Here is a 25,022-nt window from a genome sequence, read left to right on the forward strand (position 1 = left end):
GAATCTCTGGGCCACATTTAGAGCAGTAGAGGAAAATTTACAGCAATAAATGCCCACATGAGAGGCAAGGAAAGATCTAAAATTGACACCATATCATCAAAATTGAAAGAGCTAGAGAAGCACGATCAAAACAACTCAAAAGCTAGCAGAAGACAAGAAATAACTAAGATCAGAGGAGAACTGAAGGAGATAGAGACACAAAAAACCCTTAAAAAAAAATCAATAAATCCAGGAGTTGGTTTTTTTTAAAAGATCAACAAAACAGACAGTTTGTTAGCCAGATTAATAAAAAACAAAGCAGAGAAGAATCAAATAGATGCAATAAAAAATGATAAAGGGGATGTCACCACCGATTCCACAGAAATATAAACTACCATCAGAGATTACTACAAACAACTCTATGCACATAAACCAGTAAACATGGAAGATATGGATAAATTCCTGAACACTTGCACCCTTCCAAACCTAAACCGGGAAGACATGGAAACCCTAAATAGACAAATAACAAGGGCTGAAGTTGAGGCAGCAATTAACAGCCTACCAACCAAAAAAAGCCCAGGTCCAGATGAGTTCACAGCTGAATTCTAACAGATGTTCAAAGAGGAGCTGGTACCACTCCTTCTGAAATTATTTCAAACAATCCAAAAAGAGGGAATCCCTCCCAAATCATTTTAAGAGACCAACATCACCCTGACACCAAAACTCGGCAGAGTCTCAACAAAAAAAAGAAAACTTCAGGCCAAAATCCATGATGAACACAGATGCAAAAATCTTCAATAAAATACTGGTAAACCGATTGCAACAGCACATCAAAAAGTTTATCCATCACAATCAAGTAGGCTTCATCCCAAGGATGCAAGGCTGGTTCAATATACACAAGTCTATAAACGTAATCCACCAAATAAACAGAACCAAAGATGAAAACCACATGATTATCTCAATAGATGCAGAGAAGGCCTTCGACAAAATTCAACAGCCCTTTATGCTAAAAACTCAATAAACTAGGTATTGACGGAATATATCTCAAAATAATAAAAACTATTTGTGACAAACCCACAGCCAATATCATACTGAATGGGCAAAAACTGGAAGCATTCCCTTTGAAATCTGGCACTAGTCAAGGATGCCCTCTCTCACCACTCCTATTCAATATAGTATTGGAAGTTCTAGCCAGGGCAATCAGGCAAGAAAAAGAAATAAAGGATATTCAATTAGGAAAGGAGGAAGTCAAATTGTCCCTATTTGCAGATGGCATGATTGTATATTTAGAAGATCCCATCATCTCAGCCCCAAATCTCCTTAAACTCATAAGCAACTGCAGCAAAGTCTCAGGATACAAAATCAATGTGCAGAAATCACAAGCATTCCTATACACCAATAACAGACTAAAAGAGAGCCAAAGCACGAGTGAACTGCCATTCACAATTGCTACATAGAGAATAAAATACCTAGGCATATAACTAACAAAGGATGTAAAGGACCTCTTCAAGGAGAACTACGAACCACTGCTCAAGGAAATAACAGAGGACACAAACATGGAAAAATATTCCATGCTCATGATTAGGAAGAATCATTACTGTGAAAATGGCCATACTGCCCAAAGTAATTTATAGATTCAATGCTATCCCCATCAAGCTACCTGACCCCCTTCATAGAACTGGAAAAAACCACCTTAAACTTCATATGAAACCAAAAGAGAGCCCACATAGCCAAGACAATCCTAAGCAAAAAGAACAAAGATGGAAGCATCACACTACCTGCATTCAAACTATACTACAAGGCTACAGTAATCAAAACAGCGTGGTACTGGTACCAAAACAGAGATATAGACCAATTGAATAGAACAGAGGCGTTGGAGGCAACACCACATATCTACAACTATCTGATCTTTGACAAACTTTACAAAAACAAGCAATGGGGAAAGAATTCCCTGTTTAATAAATGGTATTGGGAAAACTGGGTAGCCATGTGCAGAAAACAGAAACTGGACCCCTTCCTGACACCTTACACTAAACTTAACTCTAGATTGATTAAAGACTTCAATATAAAACCTAATGCCATAAAAACCCTAAAAGAAAACCTAGGCAAAACCATTCAGGACATAGGCATAGGCAAGGACTTCATGATAAAACACCAAAAGCTTTGGCATCAAAAGCCAAAATAGACAAATGGGATCTAATTAAACTCCAAAGTTTATGTACAGCAAAAGAAACAATCATTAGAGTGAACTGGCATCCAACAGAATGGGAAAAAGTTTTTGTAATCTACCCCATCTGACAAAGGTCTAATATCCAGAATCTACAAAGAACTAAAACAGATTTACAAGAAAAAACAAACCCATTCAAAAGTGAGCAAAGAACATGGACAGACACTTTTCAAAAGAAGACATATATGACGCCAACAAACATATGAAAAAATGCTCATCATCACTGGACATTAGAGAAATGCAAATCAAAACTACATTGAGATACCATCTCACACCAGTTAGAATGGTGATCATTAAAAAATCTGGAGACAACAGATGCTGGAGAGGATGTGGAGAAAAAGGAACACTTTTACACCATTGGTGGGAGTATAAATTAGTTGAACCATTGTGGAAGTCAGTGTGGGGATTCCTCAAGGACCTAGAAATAGAAATTCCATTTGACCCAGCAATCCCATTACTGGGTATATATCCAACGGATTATAAATTGTCTTATAATAAAGACACATGCACACGTATGTTCACTGTGGCACTTTTTACAATAGCAAAGACCTGGAACCAACCCAAATGCCCATCGATGATAGACTGGACAAGGAAAATATGGCACATATACACCATGGAATACTATGCAGCCATAAAAAACGATGAGTTTGTGTCCTTTGTAGGGACATGGAAGAATCTGGAAACCATCATTCTGAGCAAACTAACACAAGAACAGAAAAATCAAACACCACATGTTCTTACTCATAGGCAGGTACTGAACAATGAGAATATATGGACACAGGGAGGGGAGCATCACTCACTGGAGACTGTTGCGGGGGCGCCTAGGGGAGGGACAGCAGGGAGTAGGGAGGTTGGGGAGGGATAACATGGGGAGAAATGCCAGATATATGTGACAAGGGGATGGAGGCAGCAAACCACATTGCCATGTATGTACCTATGCAACAATCCAGCATGATCTGCACATGTACCCAAGAACCTAAAGTACAATTAAATATATATATATACACATATATAATTCAAACAAATTGGTAATTAAACACAAACTGTCTGAACACATCAACTTTAAAATGCTGCCTTTTATTTTATTTTTATTTTTATAGACAAGGTCTTGCTTTTATGTCCAGGCTGGAGTGCAGTGGTGTGATCATAGCTCACTGCAGCCTGAAACTCCTAGGCTCAAGCAATCCTCCTTCCTCAGGCTCCAGAGCAGCTGGGGCTACAGGTGCACACCCCTACACCCAGCTAATTTTTTTTATTATGTTTTTGTAAAGTTGGGTATCTCACTTTGTTCTCCAGGCTAGTATTGAACTCCTAAGCTCTAGCAATCCTCTCAACTTGGCCTCCCAAAGTGCTGGGATTACAGGGATGAGTCAGGCTGTTCCTGGCCCAAATTGCTGCTTTTAGAATACACTGACAGTATTAACAGCCCCATTTGAAAACCCTTTCTAAAAACAGGGTTTTAATGTAAAAATTTGAATTATAAAAATGATGCCCTCTATTCTTCAGATAGTTCTGATCTTCCCATATATCACAGCTATATACAAAAGAAATGTGCACAAGTATCTATTCTAATATTGTTACTTGCATTACGGATGTTTAAAATGCTTCCAGTGAGACCTACTATCAATAGCACTACTCTAAGGCAAAAAGATGATGGTACAAACTACGAATATCTCTATCAAGTGGGTTGTTTTTAGGTAGCATTTTTGTCACCAATGAATCTTTTTTTTTTTTTTCTGCGATAGGGTATCACTCTGTCACTGAGGCTGGAGTGCAGCGGCACCATCACAGCTCTCTGCAGCCCCGACCTCCCAGCTTCAAGCGATTCTCCACCTCAGCCCCTTCCAACCCGCCATTCCACAAAACCTGAGACTGCAGGTGCATGCCACCCTGCCTGGCTAATTTTTGTACTTTTGGCAGGGATGGGCTTTTGCCATGTTGCACAGGCTGGTCTCTAACTCCTAATTAAGCGATCTGCCCACCTGGGCCTCCTGAAATGCTGGGATTACAGGCATAAGCTACTGCATCCAGCCCAAACCTTTTAGATGAAAAAGGTTAACTTTTTCATCTAAAGTGTGTCTCACTCTTTTCTCCAACTGTTTCTGTAGTCTATATCTTTTCAATTCTATGGATTTTATAGAGACAGAGCATAAAAAGATTATCTAAACTTCTTATGAAAACTGTTTAAGTATCAAGCCAGTTTGTAGAACTAACTTCATGTTAGCAAAAAGCTTTTTAAATGGGGATATGAAAGAAGAAAACGGGAAAACTAAAGCATTTCCCATATATATTACTATATAATCACTCTCCTTTTTTTTTTTATAAACTCCTATATATCATTAAAATAATATTTTGTGGACCCTTCCTTGTACTCCTTCACAAATATTTTGTCATATTATAATTGGTTCTCATCTTGGTGCTGCTAAAATAATAGATTAGCTAACCTAGATAGAATGTAAGTGGAAAATAACTTTCTAACTGATTTTTTTAAGCCTAGAAAGCAAAGTTTTATAAGTCAGGTATAGTAATGCTTCGGTCCCAAGATAAAATTCACCTTAAGAAAGTACCCAGTTAGGATGTCATTTACATTTTTGATCTATCTCAAGAAATCCTGATAATCCTAGAGATTTTTTTTTTTTTTAAGACAGGGTCTCATACTGTTGCCCAGGCTGGAATGCAGTGGCATCATCATGGTTCTCTGCAGCCTTAACCTCCTGGACTCAGGCAATCCTCCTGCTTCAGCCTCCAGAGTAGCTGGGACTACAGGCATGTGCCAGTACGCCAAGCTAATTTGTATGTTTATTTTTGTAGATACAGGGTCTTGCTATGTTGCTCAGGCTTGTCTCAAACTCTTGCAAGCCTCAATCAGTCCTACAGGTTCAGTCTCCCAAAGTGCTGGGGTTACAGGTATAAACCACTTGCACCTGGCCTAGCATATGCCATTTTTAGCTGTGACACTTCAATAACTTTGTCAGTAGCAGCAACATTACAGAATGAAACAGGTTTTTAAAAGACTGACAAAAAATAAAATTGGAATTAGTATGTCTAATAAATGATTGCAATGATATATCTGATGGATAACAATGAGAAGTAACTGAAAAGTTTCAGGCGATATTTGAATCTCCTTTACAGTCAAATACTCCTTCAAAAAGGAATGGTAAATATTCCATTATGCATAATAATAGCTATAGTAGACACCCATTCCCTCTTTGTTAACAGAACACCAATGCTATTTAGGCATCCACCCTTTAAAAAAGTGATACAACAAAAACCTTGGCGATAAACTGATTTGGGTACACCCATCCCCTAGGTAATTTATAACCCCATTCTCTTCACCAGTAATCATTTAGGAGGTGGGAATGGGACCCAGTCAATCAGTTATGAAGGAAAGTATGTTAGAAGGCTTCCAGGAAAGATTTCCTTGTTCTTAACAAGAAACTCATGTAAAGAGATACTTTTCTTTGTTTTTCTAGATGCTATTATGACTGGATTTGAAGACCGAAACTGCAGCAATAATCTTGTGACCATAAGGTTACCTCGTCTGAGGACAAGGACTATCTCTTTGAGATAGCAGAGTGAACAATAGAGTCCTGGAGTCTGATGAAGTCACTGAGCAGTTGAAATAACCCACTTTGGAGCTATCCAACTTTTAAACTTATTAGAGAATACATTTTCCAAATATTTAAGTAATTTTGAGTTAAATTAATTATGGCTGAAGTTACCCATATTGTGTACTTACTAGGTATCCAGTACTGTGCTAAGTGTTCTACCTGTGTCATTTAATACAATAAACAGGTGAGATTGTTATTATAATGCCATTTTAACACATGAGGAAACTTTGTTTCATACAGTTTAACTACATAACCCACAGACACATAGCTAGAAAATGGCACAACTGAGAATCTAACACTTTTTTAAAGTTAGGGTATTAGCTACAGTAGTTCTTGAGGTACTGGCTCAATGTTATTTTACCATTAATTTCACACAAAAAATTACAAACAACAGATAATGAGCTATGTAATGTGTCAATTTCTTGAAAACTGTCTTCAGATTTTTAAAGTTTTTTTTTTTTAAATAAAAAGCAGTATCTTATCTTAGACCGTACATGAGAACAAATATTAAAGCCAACCCAACAAATAGGCTGGGTAATAGTGTTTTCTATTTGGTAAGGAATATCTTTACTAAGTAAGTAATACGCATTACTTATTTCAGTGGCTTTAGGTTTAGGGTATCTCGGAAAGCAACATAGATTGCAAAGATCTGTGCTGTGGATTAGAGAGGTATGAATCACTCTTGTCAGGTCTGCATCTGTTGGGATATACAGGAAGGTTACCTTTGACTGATGGGAATTTTCAAGTGTGTAACAGCAATCTCATGATCAGAGTAACATTAATTCTAATTGCAATTATGATGTGCTTAACGGCTTACTTAGAAATCACCAATTGCTAAAAATAAACAAAAGTTTACCGAGTATTTGACTAAGTACATAGTGCTTCATGTGGGATATACAAAAGAAACATGAGCTACAAAATATTAGTATGTATAGGAGTGTATATATTGGTTTGGGAGATGAAATTAACAACCACAAAATAATGAGAGCAAAATCCAAGGAAGTATATAATTAAACACTTAATTATATGACAATGAAAATAATGACTTCAGACAAAAGATTATAATCAGTTGTCAGGTGAATATCTGCAAAGTTCCTTACAATTTTCAAAAAGCTCTTATACTATGTCATTTGATGTCTCCCAAACTGTATGAACATAGAAAAAGCGAAGTAATATTCAATCAATAATAACAACTGCCATTAATGAAAACCTGAAGTGTATCAGACACTGTGAAACACTTTACATTCTCTCATTCTCATTTTATCCTTACAAGAATTCCATATGGTAGGTACTACTGTCCCCATTTCCAGATGCTGAAATTGAGTTAAAATGAATTGCTTGAGAACATACAACTAATTCACACAACTAATTTACACAGTTGGTACTCAACACTAGCATCAAAGTTGATACCAGTATCAAAGTTGAGAGTTCTACTGAATTTTGCCAGTGCTATGAAATAACGAATCTCTAAAACCTGTAAATATCTCTAAAGAAATCTTTTCCTTATTTTGTCTGAAATAAATTTTAGCAAATCTAAACATAACTTAATTATCACATAGCTCACTGTGAAGAAATTTTTAAATCGTAGATTACTATGAAAGAACAAATGACAGATCCTCATCACATGAAATCTGCATTTCCCACTCTGAGGTAGTTATAGATTTGTAGTAAACACAAGGGGAACTCTTGAGCCTCTCTGGTAGTTGTTGATGAGAAGGTACCATCACACAAATTTAGGGGTTTCTTTTCTCTGCAGCATAGCCTATCTTATTCTAATGAAAAGGTAGTTTTTAGAGTTACTTCAATACATAATGTTGTATAGGTAATTTGAATCACTCTGTTTATGCAATACAAGAGTCATATACTTTGTTTCTATTGGGCCTCTAGGTTTACTATCACCTAGACAGTGAATATTCTAGACTCTCAATGTCAGAACCCCAGCTCAGCCAAGTCAAATCAACCCCAAAAAAGGTAAGCCCATGTTACCAAATTCTTCTGAGAATGACTTGTATTCGAAAAGCACTCATTAAATTATAAAATTAACACCAGAATTCTAGAATATTCCTAATGCCTAGCCAGTATGTTTTATTTCTTTCTTTATTTTTTTGAGATGGAGTCTCGCACTGTCACTGGGGCTGGAGTGCAGTGGCATGATCTCGGCACATTGCAACCTCTGCCTCCTGGGTTTAAGCGATTCTCCTGCCTCAGCCTCCCGAGAAGTTGAATTACAGGCGCCCACCACCATGCCCAGCTAATTTTTTGTGTTTTTAGTAGAGATGGTGTTTCTCCATGTTGACCAGGCTGGTCTCAAACCCCTGACCTCGTGATTTGCCCACCTCGGCCTCCCAAAGTGCTGGGATTACAGGTATAAGCCACCGAAAAATCTATGTGGAAAATTCAAATAAGATTAAAAGATAAATAATTTGAACAAAGAAAATCTGAGAGTTTTCTCATTAACTGTTACATTAGTGATTCTCAAAAACAGTAACTAAGCTGAATTCTTATTCATATACATACATAATATAGTTTGAATGTGGAAAAAAGTTTATAACGTAAAATAAACCACTATAACTGTTTAATTGTATGATTTGGTGGCATTAAGTATACTTATAATGTTGTGCAATCATTACTACTATCTATTTTCAGAATATTATTATCCAAAACAGAAACTCTGTACCTGTAAAGTAGTAACTCTGCATTTCCCCCTCGTCACCCTGCAGCCCCTGGTAATCTACTAGTGTCTTTGAGTCATACAAATTTTGAATCATACAATATTTGTCCTTTTGTTTATGGAATTTCAAACTAGCCTATTGTCAAAGTCCATTCATGTAATAGCATATATCAAAAACTTTATTCTTTCTGTGGCTGAATGTTCCATTCTATGGGTATATTACATTTTGTTTATCCATTCAGTTGTTGACGGACAATTGGGTTGTTTTCACATTTTGATTATTGTGAACAATGCTGTTGTGAACACTGGTGTACAACTATCTCTTTGGATATATACCTAAGAGTGCAATGATATGTTTAATATTTTGAGCAACTGCCAAGCTGTTTTCACAGAATCTGCATCATTTTACAGCCCTACCAGCAATGCATGAGGGTTCTAATTCTCTGTATTATTGCTAACACTTGTTATTTTCCCTTTTTTAAAGTAAAAGCCACCCTAATGGGTTTGAAAAGTATCATATTGCTTTCAATTTGCATTTCTCTCATGACTAAAACAGAATTTAGCATCTTTTCATATGCTTATTGGCTATTTGTATGTCTTCTTTGGAGAAATGTGTATTCAAGTCCTTTGCCCATTTGAAAATTGGGTTTGCCTTTCTGTTGTTGACTTGTAGCAATTCTTTATATATTTTGGATGTTACACTTCATCAGATATATGTTTTGCAAATATTTTCTCCTTTTCTGTGGTTTGTGTTTTTACTCTCAATAGTGTTCTTTGATGCACAAAAGTTTTTACTTATGATAAAGTCCAATTTACCTATTTTTTACTTTTGTTGTGAGTGCTTTGGGTGTCATATTTAAGAAATCATTGCCAAATCCAAGGTCATGATAATCTGTCTCTATGTTTTCTTCTAAAAGCTTTACAGTTTTAGCTCTAAAATTTATGTCTTTAATCCATTTTCAATTTTGGATATACTATAAGGTAAGAGTCCAAACTTGTGCTTTTGCATGTGATATCCAGTTTTCCTAATAATATTTGTTGAAAAGACTCTATTTTCCCCATTGAATGGTCTTGGCACCTTTGAAAAAGAATCATTTAACCATGTATGTGAGGGTTTATTTATGTGCTCTCACTTCTACTTCATTGGGCTGTATGTCTATCCTTATGCTAGTATCAAACTTGTTTTGGTTACTGTAGTTTTGCAGTTAAGTTTTAAAATCAGACATTGTGTGTCCCTCAACTTTTTCATTTCAAGATTATTTTGATTATTCAGGGTCTCATGAAATTTCATATTAATTTCAGGATGAGTTTTTCTATTTCTATAAAGAAACACCATTGGGTTTTTATAGAGATTAAACTGAATCTACAGATTGCTTTCGGTAGCACTGCTACTTAACAATATTAAGATTTCCAATCCATGAACATGAGATGTCTATTTATTTGCCTAATTTCTTTCAGCAATATAATACAATCTTGTGCCTCCATGATTAAATTTATTCCTAAATATTTTATGTTAATGTTCTGGGTGCTATTGTAAATGGAACTGTTTTCTTAATTTCTTTGTCAAGTTGTTCATTGCTAGTGAACACAGGTACAGTTATGCATTGCCTAATGACATTTTTGCCAACAACGGACTACATACATGATGGCTGTCCCACAAGAATTACAACTGAGCTAAAAATTCCTATTGCTGACGTAATGTCATAGTGCAATGTATTACTCACATTTGTGGTAATGGTGGTATTAACATATCTGCACAGCCAGTCATACAAAAGTGAACAGTTATGTGCAAGGCCTTCACATTCACTCACCACTCACTAGCTCACCCAGAGCAATTTCTAATCCTGCAAGCTCCTTTCAAGTTAAGTGTCCTATATGATGTACCATTATCTTTTGCGCCTTATTTTTACTGCACTTTCTCTGTTTAAGTTTAGATACACAAATACCATTGTATTACAAATGCCTGCAGTATTCAGTACTGTAACATGCTGTACAAGTTTGTAGTCTAGGAGCAACAGGCTGTACCATTTAGGTTTGTGTAAATATACTCTATGATATTTGCACAAAGACAAAATTGCCTAACAATGCATTTCTCAGAATGTATCCCTGACACTAAGTGACTCGTGAGTGTATAACCAACTTCTGAGTATGAGTTTTGTATCCTACAACTTTGCTAATTAGTTTATTACATTTAGCAAAGTGTTTTTTTTTTGTGTGTGTGGATTCTTTTGAGTTGAATACAAGTGGTGAGTGTGGGCATCCTTGTCTTCTTCCTGATTTCAGGGGAAAAGCTGTCAATCTTTCACCACTGAGTATGATGCTAGCTATAAGTTTTCCACAATGGCCTTTATCAAGCTAAGAACCTTTTTTTTTTTTTTTGAGACAGGGTCTCACTTTGTCACCCAGGCTGAAGTGCAGTGGCACAATCTTGGCTCACTGCAGCCTTCACCTCCTTGGTTCAAGCAATTCTCCCACCTCAGCCCCCTAGAGTCTACACGCATGTGCCACTATGCCTGGCTAATCTTTTTTTTTTTCTTTTTGTAGAGATGAGGTTTTCCCATGTTGCTCAGGGTGGTCTCCAACTCCTGAGCTCAAGCAATCTGCCCACATCAGTCTCCCAAAGTGCCGGGGTTACGGACGTGAGTCACTATGCCTGGCCTGAGTACATTCCTTTCTATTCCTAGTTTATTCAATGCTTTTCATTGTGGGATGTTTTCAGATTTTTCAAGTACTTTTCTACATAAGATCATGCAATTTTATTAATGTGGTATATAAAATGATGGAATTACCTATGTTGGTGCACCCTAACTTTTCTGGGATAAATCCTACTTGGTCATAGAGCATAATCTTTTAAATAGGCTGCTGGATTTGGTTTGTTAGTATTTTGTCGAGGATTCTGGCATCTATATTCATAATGAATATAGCCCTATAGTTTTTTGTAATATCTCTGTCTGACTTCAGTGTCAGGGTAATGCTAGCCTCGTGAGTTAGAAAGTGTTTCCCACCTCTTCAATTTTTTTTTTGCAACGATTTATGTTAACTCTTTTTAACTATTTGGTAGAATTCATCAGTAAAGTCATATGATTCTAGGCTTCTCTTTGCTGGGAGTTTGTATTTTTTTTTTTTTCATTTTGATTCAATCTCTTGTTATATGACTATTCAGTTTCCATTTCTTCTCCAGCCAGTTTTGGTATTTTGCATATTTCTAGGAATATGGCAATTTCACCTAGGTTATCCAATTTGTTAGCATAATATTTGTCGTATAAAATTTTTCCTAGTATTCTCTCACAATCCCTTTTTATTTCTGTAAAGTCAGTAGTGATGTCCCCATTTTCATTTCTGATTTTAATGAGTCCTTTTTCTCTTAGCCAATCTAGTTAAAGGTTTATCAATTTTATCTTTTCAAAGAACCAGGTTTTGCTTTGCTAATTTTTCTTTCTATTCTGTATTTGTCTCTGCTCTCATATTTATTATTTTCTCCCTTCTAGCTTTGGGTTTAGTTTGCTCCTCTTTTACTCATTCCTTAAGGTATACATTTAGGTTATTGGAATTCTTTCTTCTTTTTAAATGGAGACATTATAGCTATAAAATTTCCTCTTAGCACTGCTCTCCCACATCCATAATATTTTGCATATTGTGTTTTAGTTTTCTTTTGTCTCAAAGGATTTTCTAATTTCCCTTGTGATTTTTTTCCTTCTCATCTCTTTTCAAACAAGAGAGGGAAGCCCTTCTGATGTCTTCTATGACCCATTTGTTGTACAGCAGTTTGTTTTTTGAATGTCACATAGATGTGAATTTTCCAGTTTGCCTTCAATTAGCGATTTTTTCTTTTTTTTTTGAGACAGAGTCTCACTCTGTTGAGGCTAGAGTGCAGTGGCTAGATCTCAGCTCACTGCAACCTTTGCCTCCTGGTTTCAAGTGATTCCTGTGCCTCAGCTCCCCAAGTAACTGGGATTACAGGTGTGCACCACCATGCCTGGATAATTTTTGTATTTTTAGTAGAGACAGGGTTTTACCATGTTGCCCAGGCTGGTCTCAAACTCCTGGCCTCAAGTGATCCACATGCCTTGGTCTCCCAAAGTACTGAGACTACAGGCATGAGCCACTGTGGATGGTCTCTATTATTGATTTCTAATGTCATTTCATTGTTACTAGAGAAGATAATTTGTATTATTTCAATCTTAAAAATTTATTAGGGGCTGGGCACAGTGGCTCATACTTGTAATCCCAGCACCTCGGGAGGCTGAGGCGGGTGGATCATCTGAGGTCAGGGGATCAAGACCAGCCTGACCAATATGGTGAAATCCCATCTCTACTAAAAATACAAAAAAAAAAAAAAAAATAGCCAGGTATGGTTGCGGGCACCTGTAATACCAGCTACTTGAGAGGCTAAGGTAGGAAAATCGCTTGAACCTGGGAGACAGAGGTTGCACAGAGCTGAGATCGCGCCATTGCACTCCAGCCTGGGCAACAAGAGCAAAACTCCGTCTCAAAAAAAAAAAAGGAGAAATTTATTAGGACTTCCTTTGAGGCTGGATATCCCACATGTGATATCCAGGAGAATGTTCCAAGTGCACCTGAAGAAAAATGTGTATTCTGCTGTTGTTGGAAGTGAGGAAGATTGCTCTTTATGTCTCTTAGGTCTACTTGATTTATGTTGTTGTTCAAGGCCTCCATTTCCTTACTGATCTTCTGTATGGTTGTGGTTTCAATCCATTATTGAAAGTGGGATATTGAAGAATCCAAGTACAATTATAGAACTATTTCTTTCTTATATTTTATCAATATTTGTTTCATACATTTTGAAACTTTGCTATATACATTTATAATTACCATTATAATTAATTCATTGATGAATTGAACCTTTTATAAAGAAATAATGTTATTTGTTTCCTGTAATTTTTTGGCTTAAAGTCTATTTTTCTGGCTGAGCATGGTGGCTCATGCCTATAATGCCAGCACTTGAGGAGGTCAAGTCAGAAGGATCACTTGAGCCCAGAAGTTTGATACCTGCCTGGCAACATTGTGAAATCTTATCTCTACAGATTTTTTTTAAAATTAGCAAGGTGTGGTGGTGGCACATGCCTGAAGTTCCAACTACTCAGGAGGCAGAGGGAGGAGGATCACTTGAACGTGGGAGGTCAAGGCTACAGTGAGCTGTGATCACACTACTGCACTCCAGCCTGGTTGACAGAGCAAGGCTCTATCTTAAAAAAAAAAAAAAAAAAAAAAAAAAGTCTATTTTTCTGACACTAATATAACCACCTCAGCTTTCTTTTGATTACCACTTACATAGACTATGTTTTCCAGTTCTTCAACTTTCAACTTCTTTCTTTGTACTGAAAGACAGTCTCTTGTAGACAGTATATAGATGGATTGTGTTTTTCCCATTCTGACAATATTTGCCTTTAAATTGCAGAGTTTAATTCAACTACTTTCAAAGTAATTACAGATAAGAACTCATTGCTGCCATTTAGCTATTAGTTCTCTATGTATCTTACATTTTTTTAACCTCAATTCCATCATCACTTAAAAATATATATGTTTAGTTCATATTTTGTAGTGTACCATTTTTATCGTGTGTGTGTGTGTGTGTGTATGATATTTTCTTTGTGGTTACTTTGGGGATTACAATTAATATATTAAAGTTATAACAATCTAGTTTGAGTAATGTCAACGTTGTTTCAACAGTATATGTACATACTATTCCTATATATTTCCATCTCTATATTGTCACAGGTAACATATTTTTACATCATATACTATTAACACAAATCTAAAGTTATTGCTTTATGCATTTGCCTTTTAAATTACATAGTAAAAAGAAAATAAACATCACAAATCAAAAATACAATACACCTTTTATATTTACTTGTGTAATTACTAGTTCTTTATTTCTTCATATGGTTTTGTTCCAGCCTGATAGACTCCCTTTACCATTTCTTGTAAAGCAAGTGTACTAGTAATAAATTCCCCCAGAGTCTATTCATCTGAAACTGTCATAATTTTTTTCTCCATTTTTTTTTAAGAGTAGGGTGTGCTTCCAGTGAAGACTTGGAATAAGCTAGACAAATTCTAAAAGAGCTGTAACACTTTTCTCCACTCTTGGAGGACAGTTTTTCCAAATATGGAATTATCAGTTATTTTCTCTATTTTAAATGTGCTATCCCACTTCCTTCTGGCCTCTACAGTTTCTGATGAGAAATCAACTATTTATCTTACTGAGGATTCCTTGTACATGAAGAGTACTTGAAGAGTACAATGAGAATACTTTTTGCTTTCTAGATTTTCTTGTTTTGTAGAATTTGAGTATGTGTCTTGCTGTGGATCTCTCTGACTTCATCCCGCTTAATGTTTAAGTTTTTGAATGTATATATTCATGTTTTTAATCAAATTTGGGAAATATTTTTTCTGCTCTTTTTTCATCCCTCCTGAGACTTCTATGATGCATGTGCTGGTATGCTTGATGGTGTCCCACAAGTTTATAAGGTTTTGCTCCTTTTTCTTCATTCTTTTTCCTTTCTGCTCTTTAAACTAGATAATTTTAATGTCGTTATCTCAAGTTTGCTAATTTTGTCTTTTGCCTACTCATACTTGCCATTGAACTCCTCTGGTGAATTTCCATGTACCTACTGTAATTTTGTCTTCAGAATTTCTATTTGGTTCCTTTTTTATAACTTTTATCTTTTCATTGATAATGCCCTATTTGTTTGTACATTCCCTTTTTTTTTTCTTTTTTTTAAGAGACAGGGCCTTGCTCTTGTCACTCAGGCTGGAGTACAGTGTCACAACCATAAGTGATTTCAGCCTCGAACTCCTGGGCTCAAGGGATCCTCCTGCCTCAGCTTCTCGAGTGGCTAGGACTACAAGTGTGTGCCACCAGACCTGGCTTTTTCTTTCATCTTTTTTGAGACAGTTTCCCTCTTTTTGCCCAGTCTAGAGTGTAATACTGCAATCTCAGCTACTACAACCTCCGCCTCCTGGGTTCAAGTGATTCTCCTGCCTCAGCCTCCCAAGTAGCTGAGATTACAGGGGTCTGCAACCATGCCTGGCTAATTTTTGTATTTTTAGTAGAGATGGTTTCACCATATTGGCCAGACTGGTCTTGAATGCCTGACCTCAGGTGATCCACCCACTCAGCCTCCCAAAGTTCTGGGATTACAGGCATAAGCCACTGCACCCAGCCGGACCTGGCTAACTTTAAAAAAAATTTTTTGTACAGATTGGGGGTCTTGTTATATTGACCATGCTGGTTTCAAGTTCCTGGCCCCAAGTGATCCTCCCACCTAGCCTCCCAAAGCACTAGGATTACCGGTGTGCACCACTGTGCCCAGCCTTATACACTGTTTTTCTGATTTTCTATAGTTCTTTGTCCATGGTTTCCCTTTAACTGATTAAGCATTTTTAAGATAGTTTTAAGATAGTTGGTTTAATGTCTTTGACTAGTAACTCCAATGTCTAGTATTCCTCAGAAATGGTTTCTGTAAAAAATTTTTTTTAAAAAAATTCCTGTGATTGGGCTATACTTTCCTGTTTCTTCATACAATTTGTGACTTTTTTGTTGAGAATAAGATAATTAGACGTCTTGAGTACTATAATGTGGTAACTCTCAAAATCAGATTCTATTGTGCTTCAGGGATTGTTGATTTTTGCTTGCTGAAGGCTGCAGTAGTTAATGTGGTCAAAGAAGTTTCTCTTCTCTTATTGCTGTAGTCAGGCACTGACCTGACATAGATTTAATTAAATGTATGAATCCAAAAGATAGAAAGAAAAGAGTGTGTTCCTTTACATTTTCTATTAGTTGCCATGAAAAAGTTGCTACAAGGCAATGAGGGAGGCTAAAAAATAAAAAAGTGTATTTTCTGGTTCTTCAGGGAACTGCCAGACTGTCCAAATGCACAACTCTTAAATTCTCAAGGAAAAGTTCCTTACTGCCACTGCTAGCAATAGCCAGCTACTCCAGAAATGTGAACTACCATGGCTGCAGCAGGTCTGAAGAAAGAGGAGTGATAGCTGGTTCATGCATATCACTCCATTATTGCAATTCAGGTGTCCTTTTCTTCATCAAGCACTCCTCAGATTGCTATAAGTGTTCAGTTTCCAGAATTCTAAAATAGTTTATTATAATATCTTTTTCACATTTAATGGTTTGTTAGAGAGACCAAGCTGTGAAACTTCCTATTCCACATTTTTCCAGGATGTCACTCTCTTCTTTACATATTTTTCCGTAGTCACGGATCTGACAGTAAAAATGTACAGGTATGTGCATTTTCACAAGAAAGCATTTTCAGAAGAAAGGCAGGCAATGGCCACTGAACCATCTTTTGTGTTTTTGAACCATTTTTAAAACAAAAAAGTGATGTCATCTAAAAACCCAAGAACTATGTGTGTCTAGATTTGAAATTTAAGAGTTTTTGTCATTGTTAATTTCTGTCATGTGGATTCTTCCCACCAATCCTTCTCTTACAAGATGTAGGCCAAGAACTTGGAAAGAGATTCATTGTTCCACTAGAGAGAAGGCTTACATTTTAAGATGTGTTTATTTTTGATACAAATTAAATGTAAATCTTATTAAAAATAAGAGTTGTCTATCTCAAAAGGTTATAATGGTTAATCCATTTATATAATATTCTCAAAATGACAAAATTGTAAATATAGGGAATAGACTAGTGATGTGCAGGTGTTAGCAGCTGGGATATAGGAGGATTGGTTGTGGTTATAAAAAAAAAATGGCATGAGGAATATTCGTGGTGACTGAAGTTCTGCATCTTGAATGTACTGGAGGTAACATGAATCTACACGATACACCTGCATTGAACTAAATCAGACACACACACACAAATGCATGTTAAAGCTGTGAATTCTGCATAAGGTCACTAGATGTCAATTTCTTGGTTGTGATACTGTACTATAGTTATACCAGATATAGTTACCACTGGGGGGAACCTGGGTGAAGGATACAAGAGATCTTTCTGTACTGTTACTAACTGCAACTACATTTAAATCTAGTGTTTCCAAAATAAGCTGTGGCTGAGTGTAACAGTATACAATAAATCATCTCTTCTGCTGTCTTAGCTGAAGAACTGAAAAACATTTTCAAAATAAAAAGTTAAAAAATAAGTCTTGTGAGTTAAATGAATGTTGGGCAAGAGAACTGGCTTGGAAGTAAAAGGACTGCTTGTTTTGGCTCTAAGTTTCTCAAGCTTTCTGCATTTCATCTGTAACAGGGACTTTCACAATATTGTTGAAAAGACTATATGAAGAATATATTTAAAAGCACTGAAGGGCCAGGCGTAGTGGCTCATGCCTGCAATCCCAGAACTTTGGGAGGTCAAGGCAGGTAGATCGTGAGGTCAAGAGATGGAGACCATCCTAACCAACATGGTGAAACCCCATCTCTACTAAAAAATACAAAAATTAGCCAGGCATGGTGGTACACATTTACAGTCCCAGCTACTCAGGAGGCTGAGGCAGGAGAATCGCTTGAACCTGGGGTTGCACTGAGCTGAAATTGCACCACTGTACTCCAGTCTGGTGTCAGAGCGAGACTGCATCTCAAAAAAAAAAAAAAAGCACCGTGAAAATTGTTATATGTGTTATTTTGAGATTCCTGAAATAATAGTATTTAATATTTACTGTGTGTTTTTATGTACTCTTCATATTACAAGTTCTAATAACACTAATTTTCTAATAACTTAATCTTCTTGATAACCCTATAAGACCATCATATAACTAATCCCATTTGACAGAAAAAAAAAAACAAAACCTTAAAAACTCAGAGCAGTTAAGTAAATTGCATATGGTCATTCAATCAATAAAAATAGTTACCTTTTATTGAATGCTTACTATGTACTTGGCACATACTTAATATTATATCATTTATTTAATGCTATGAAGCAGGTGTTATTATTTTCCACTTTATAGAGCAGTACTAACTTAACCAAGGTTGTATACAAAACTTGTAAGATGCAGGTCTGAATTTTGAATCCAGGTCTTTTTTATAGTTGACCACCATAGTAACTATCTACTTACGAACAGCTTTTAAGACTAGCATGTAACATGCAATGTTTATAAAACCTTTTGTTGCTAAATCTAGAAAAAATATTAGTTTTCCCTCCAACTATTTTTCTTCTTTAAAGCTTAAAAAACTCCTTCCATAAATTTTTTTCTTTTACTTCTTAAAAAGGTGACTTTTAATCAATTTTATTAATTCACTTCTTTTACCTTCCCTACTATTCAAGAAAGACCTTACAAAAATCTAAGTTTGGCTAATAATGAATACTTACTACTAATTTTATCACGGCCATTTTATCTCTCACTGTTTATTTCCTTTGATTCTACTCTTAAAATTATTTTATTATAAAAAACAGAAGTCTTGGCTGGGCATAGTGGCTCACATCTGTAATCCCAGCACTTTGGGACATGGAGGCAGGTGGATCATCAGAGGTCAGGAGTTCGAGATCAGCATGGCCAACATGGCGAAACGCCATCTCTAATAAAATACAAAAATTAGCCAGGCGTGGTGGTGGGTGCCTTCTAATCCCAGCTACCTGGGAGGCTGAGGCTGGAGGATCTTTTGAATCAGGGAGGCAGAGGTTGCAGTGAGCTGAGATTGTGCCATTGCACTCCATCCTGGGAGACAAGAGTGCAACTCCAACTCAAAAAAAAAAAAAAAAAAAAAAAAAACCTCAAAAAACAAAACCCAGGATGTCTCTATGAATTAGAAGCAACTTGAGGGATTACATATTTGTTATAAGAGTTTCTCACATTTTTCCCACATTGTAAGTTATGTTTAATTATCCCTAGGTTTGATGTTGCTGTCAATTTATTTTTCAACTCATAGAAACCCGAATATTCGATAGAACTTCGTCTATTCAACAGTACAGATAGACGTCAATACCAGAAGCCTCTCTACATTCACATCACGACCCCTGTATTTCTTATTCACATGCTATAAATATGATTTGCTTGAGACTTTGTTTTTGGTTTCTGTCAGTTTATTTCTCTTTCCACTTTGTTTCATATGCTGCCTCCTTCAAGATCTTTAAAAAGGGAAATACTCCCTCAATATTCTTTATAATCCATTTTCTTTTGGTTTGATCTCTTAGAAATCTTTATTACACAAAGATTTTCCAATTTTTTTCTTCACTCATACCTCTTTTCCAGGCTCTTAAATGACATTTCTTACTTGCTGAATAGCTTCACAGATCAACTTTATTTCTCTCAAAACCAAATTAATGGAGTGCGGCCGGGCACCGGGGCGGCGGATCATTGGACTCTGTGAGCGGCAGGTGTCAGAGGCAGCGGGGAGTGGAGCGGGGCCGCCAGGCCCCGCCAGGGCCGCAGCAAGAGCAGTTGGGCCTTCCGCCCCAGCCTGCCGGCTGAAGAATGCAGGAAGGGGGCCGGGGGACCGGTGTCCCCAGCCAGCCGAAGCCATGAACTCCAACATGGAAAACCTGCCCCCGCATATTATCCACCTGGTGTACAAGGAGGTGACGACACTGACTACAGAACCACCCGATGGCATCAAGGTCTTTCCCAACGAGGAGGACCTCACCGACCTCCAGGTCACCATCGAGGGCCCTGAAGGGACCCTATATGCAGGAGGTCTGTTCCGCATGAAACTCCTGCTGGGGAAGGACTTCCCTGCCTCCCCACCCAAAGGCTACATCCTGACCAAGATCTTCCACCTGAATGTGGGCGCCAATGGCGAGATCTGCGCAACATGCTCAAGAGGGACTGGACAGCTGAGCTGGGCATCTGACACGTGCTGCTGACCAATAAGTGCCTGCTGATCCACCCTAACCCCAAGTCTGCACTCAACGAGGAGGCGGGCCGCCTTCTCCTCGAGAACTATGAGGAGTATGCGGCTCGGCTCCTCTGCTCACAGAGATCCACGGGGCGCTGGTGGGCCCAGTGGCAGGGCCGAAGCTGTTCGTGCCCTGGCCAGTGGCACTGCAGCCTCCTCCACCGATCCTGGGGCCCCAGGAGGTCCAGGAAGGGATTAGGGTCCCATGGCCAATAAGCATGCTGGAGAGCATGACAAGAAGCTGGCGGCCAAGAAAAAGACAGACAAGAAGCGGGCACTGCAGAGGCTGTAATGGGCTCTCCTCCTCCTTCCACCGCAACCCCAACCTCTCCTGCCCCCTCCCTCCAACTCTGAACAGTCACTCACACCATAGTGCAATCAAGTTAGAACTCAGAATTCAGAAACTAACTCAGAACTGCACAGCTTCATGGAAACTGAACAACTGGCTCTTGAATGTTGACTGGATAAACAATGAAATGAAGGCAGAAATAAAGATATTCTTCGAAACCAACAAGAACGAAGACACAACATACCAGAATCTCTGGGACACACTGAAAGCACGGTCTAGAGGAAAATATATAGCAATAAATGCACACATGAGAAGGAAGGAAAGATTTAAAATCGACACCCTATCATCAAAATGGAAAGAGCTAGAGGAGCAAGATCAAAAAAAAAAAAAAAAACTCAAAACCTAGCAGAAGACAAGAAATAACTAAGATCAGAGCAGAACTGAAGGAGATAGAGACACTAAAATTCTTCAAAAAATCAATAAATCCAGGAGCGGGTTTTTCAAAAAGATCAACAAAATAGACCACTAGACAGATTAATAAAAAAAGAAGAGAGAGAATAATCAAATAGATGCAATAAAAAACGATAAAGGCGATATCACCACAGATTCCACAGAAATACAAACCATCATCAGAGATTACTACAAACAACTATAGGCACATAAACTAGTAAACCTGGAAGAAATGGATAAATTCCTGGACACTTGCATCCTTCCAAGCCTAAACCAGGAAGAAGTCGAAACCCTGAATAGACAAATAACAAGGGCTGAAGTTGAGGCAGCAATCAACAGCCTACCAACCAAAAAAAGCCCGGGTCCAGATGGGTTTACAGCCGAATTCTTCCAGACACACAAAGAGGAGCTGATACCATTCCTTCTGAAACTATTCCAAACAACACAAAAAGAGGTAATCCTTCCCAAATCATTTAATGAGACCAACATCATCCTGATACCAAAACCCGGCAGAGACTCAACAAGAAAAGAAAACTTGAGGCCAATATCCATGATGAACATAGATGTAAAAATCTTCAATAAAATACTGGCAAACCGATTGCAACAGCACATCAAAAAGCTTAATTATCATGATAAGTAGGCTTCATCCTGGGGATGCAAGGCTGGTTCAACATACGCAAGTCTATAAACGTAATTCACCACATAAACAGAACAAAAGACAAAAACCCCATGATTATCTCAATAAATGTAGAGAAGGCTTCTGACAAAATTCAAGAGCCCTTTACTCTAAAAACCCTCAATAAATTAGGTACTGATGGAACATATCTCAAAATAATAAAAGCTATTTACGACAAACCCACAGCCAATATCATACTGAACGGACAAAAACTAGAAGCATTCCCTTTGAAGTCTGGCACTAGACAAGGATGACCTCTCTCACCACTCCTATTCAATATAGTACTGGAAGTTCTAGCCAGAGCAATCAGACAAGAAAAAGAAATAAAGTGTATTCAATTAGGAAAGGAGGAAGTCAAATTGTCTCTATTTGCAGACAACATGATTGTATATCTAGAAGACCCCATCTTCTAGCCCCAAATCTCCTGAAACTGATAAGCAACTTCAGCAAAGTCTCAGGATACAAAATCAATTTGTGAAAATGACAAGCATTCCTATACATCAATAGCAGACTTAAAGAGAGCCAAATCAAGAACTAACTGCTATTCACAATTGCTACAAAGAGAATAAAATACCTAGGAATACAACTAACAAAGGATGTAAAGGACCTCTTCAAGGAGAACTACAAACCACTGCTTAATGAAATAAGAGAGGACACAAACAGATGGAGAAACATTCCATGTTCATGGTTAGGAAGAATCAATATCGTGAAAATGGCCATACTGCCCAGAGTAATTTACATATTCAACACTATCCCCATCAAGCTACCAATGACCTTTTTCACAGAACTGGAAAAAACCACCTTAAACTTCACATGGAACCAAAAGAGAGCATGCAAAGCCAAGTCAATTCTAAGCAAAAAGAACAAAGCGGGAGGCATCACACTACCGGACTTCAAACTATACTACAAGGCTACAGTAATCAAAACAGCATGGTACCGGTACCAAAACAGAGATATAGACCAATGGAACAGAACAGAGGCCTCAGAGGCAACACCACACATCTACAACCATCTGATCTTTGACAAACCTCACAAAAACAAGCAATGGGGAAAGGATTCCCTGTTTAATAAATGGTGTTGGGAAAACTGGCTAGCAGTATGCAGAAAGCAGAAACCAGACCCCTTCCTGACAACTTACACTAAAATTAACTTTAGATGGATTAAACACCTAAGCATAAGACCTAACACCATAAAAACCCTAGAAGAAAACCTAGGCAAAACCATTCAGGACATAGGCATAGGCAAGGACTTCATGACTAAAACACCTAAAGCATTGGCAACAAAAGCTAAAATAGACAAATGGGACCTAATCAAACTCCACAGCTTCTGCACAGCAAAAGAAACAGTCATTAGAGTGAACTGGCACCCAACAGAATGGGAAAAAATTTTTGCAATCTACCCATCTGACAAAGGGCTAATATCCAGAATCTATAAAGAACTAATGCAGATTTACAAGAAAAAAACAAACAAGCCCATTCAAAAGTGGTCAAAGGATATGAACAAACACTTTACAAAAGAAGATATATATGAGGCCAACAAACATATGAAAAATGCTCATCATCACTGGTCATTAGAGAAATGCAAATCAAAACCACATTCAGATACCATCTCACGCCAGTTAGAATGGCGATCATTAAAAATCTGGAGAAAACGGATGCTGGAGAGGATGTGGAGAAACAGGAACACTTTTACACTGTTGGTGAGAGTGTAAATTAGTTTAACCATTATGGAAGACAGTGTGGGGATTCCTCAAGGACCTAGAAACAGAAATTCCATTTCACCCAGCAATCCCATTACTGGGTATATATCCAAAGTATTATAAATCGCTCTATTATAAGGACACATGCATACGAATGTTCACTGTGGCACTGTTTACAATAGCAAAGACTTGGAACCAACCCAAATGCCCATTGATGATAGACTGGACAGGGTAAATGTGGCACATACACACCACAGAATACTATGTAGTCATAAAAAACGACGAGTTCGTGTCCTTTGTAGGGACATGGATGAACTTGGAAATCATCATTCTCAGCAAACTGACACAAGAACCGAAAATCAAACACTGCATGTTCTCACTTATAGGCGAGAGTTGAACAATGAGAACACATATACACAGGGAGGGGAGCATCACACACTGTGGTCTGTGCAGGGGAAATAGAGGAGGGACAGCAGGGGGCAGAGAGTTGGGGAGGGATAATATGGGGAGAAATGCCAGATATAGGTGATGGGGAGGAAGGCAGCAAACCACATTGCCATGTGTGTACCTATGCAACAATCTTACATGTTCTTCACATGTACAACAAAACCTAAAATGCAATAAAAAAAACTTTTTAAAAACCCAAATTGACGGCTTATCTTATTCTTTGTCACTCAAGATATAATCTTTAGAATTCTTTGTCAGTATTCCCTCTTTCCTACTCATCATGGTCAACCTGAGGTTTTCAATTTAAATAATCTAAAGCAAAATCATGAAGAAGGGTTGTTAAAAATGCAGATTATTGTGCCTTACCCTGAACTAGCTGAACAGGTTTTCAAGGATAGAGCCCAGAAATCTGCTTTTTAAATCAACAACCCATGTTAAGACTTAGGCATATTACATTTTGAGAACTACTGCATTATATCAATTTTTACCTTCTCAGTGTTTCTCATCCATTTCTCTCCTATTGTCTCTACTCTAGTTCAGGGCTGCTTCATCTCTTAGCTGGACATCTGTAATAGGATTTTCCTGCCTCTAGGATATTTCCCACTTTAATTCATCCTACACACTGGAGTCTTATTAATCTTACTAAATTGCAGCTCTGCTCATTTAATGTGACAACAATTTACTGAGAACATACTACATACTAGGTGCTCTAGGGCAGTAGGTTCTAAATGATGTGATCACCAGATTTATTAAGTGAGGGAAAACTTTTCAAAATAGAGATCATCTACCACCTCTCAAGGCCTACTTAATTACAAGCTTCAGAGCTAGAATTAAGACAAATTTCTTTTTTAAAAGTTCCCCAACTGACTCCTTAGGTAACACTCGATACTTTTGAATAACATTAGACTGGAACAAATAAAAATTAAGACATTCTAGTGTATTTTAGAATGTATTGGAAGGGGATATGAACATATGTAAATAATCACCATATAATATGCTGATTAATGTTATATTAGAGGTACCAAGTGCCATGAAAAGATTAATTCCAATTGCATTAAATGTCTTCAGCAACACACCCAGCTGGATGAAATCTGTTTGTACTCTAATCTTCTATAGCACTTTATCTGTAATCCTCTTATGATCTTCTTTCATCTTGCTCAATAA

General features: G+C 37.4%; 1 long non-coding RNA gene and 2 pseudogenes across 1 annotated transcript in view; 1 reads left to right on the top strand and 2 right to left on the bottom strand.

Annotated features, from left to right (window-relative positions):
• LOC110568641 (uncharacterized) overlaps positions 1–25,022 on the bottom strand; it is a 150,390-nt gene that overhangs the window by 122,480 nt on the left and 2,888 nt on the right. The gene's annotated exons all lie outside the window — the stretch shown is intronic.
• On the bottom strand, positions 14,526–14,583 carry LOC135277304 (U7 small nuclear RNA; annotated as a pseudogene).
• On the top strand, positions 19,924–20,589 carry LOC105706838 (ubiquitin-conjugating enzyme E2 S-like; annotated as a pseudogene).

This window comes from Aotus nancymaae, unplaced genomic scaffold, assembly GCF_030222135.1.
Source record: "Aotus nancymaae isolate 86718 unplaced genomic scaffold, 86718_ANA_hifiasm-v0.15.2.pri h1tg000030l, whole genome shotgun sequence".
Classification (NCBI taxonomy): Eukaryota; Metazoa; Chordata; class Mammalia; order Primates; family Aotidae; genus Aotus; species Aotus nancymaae.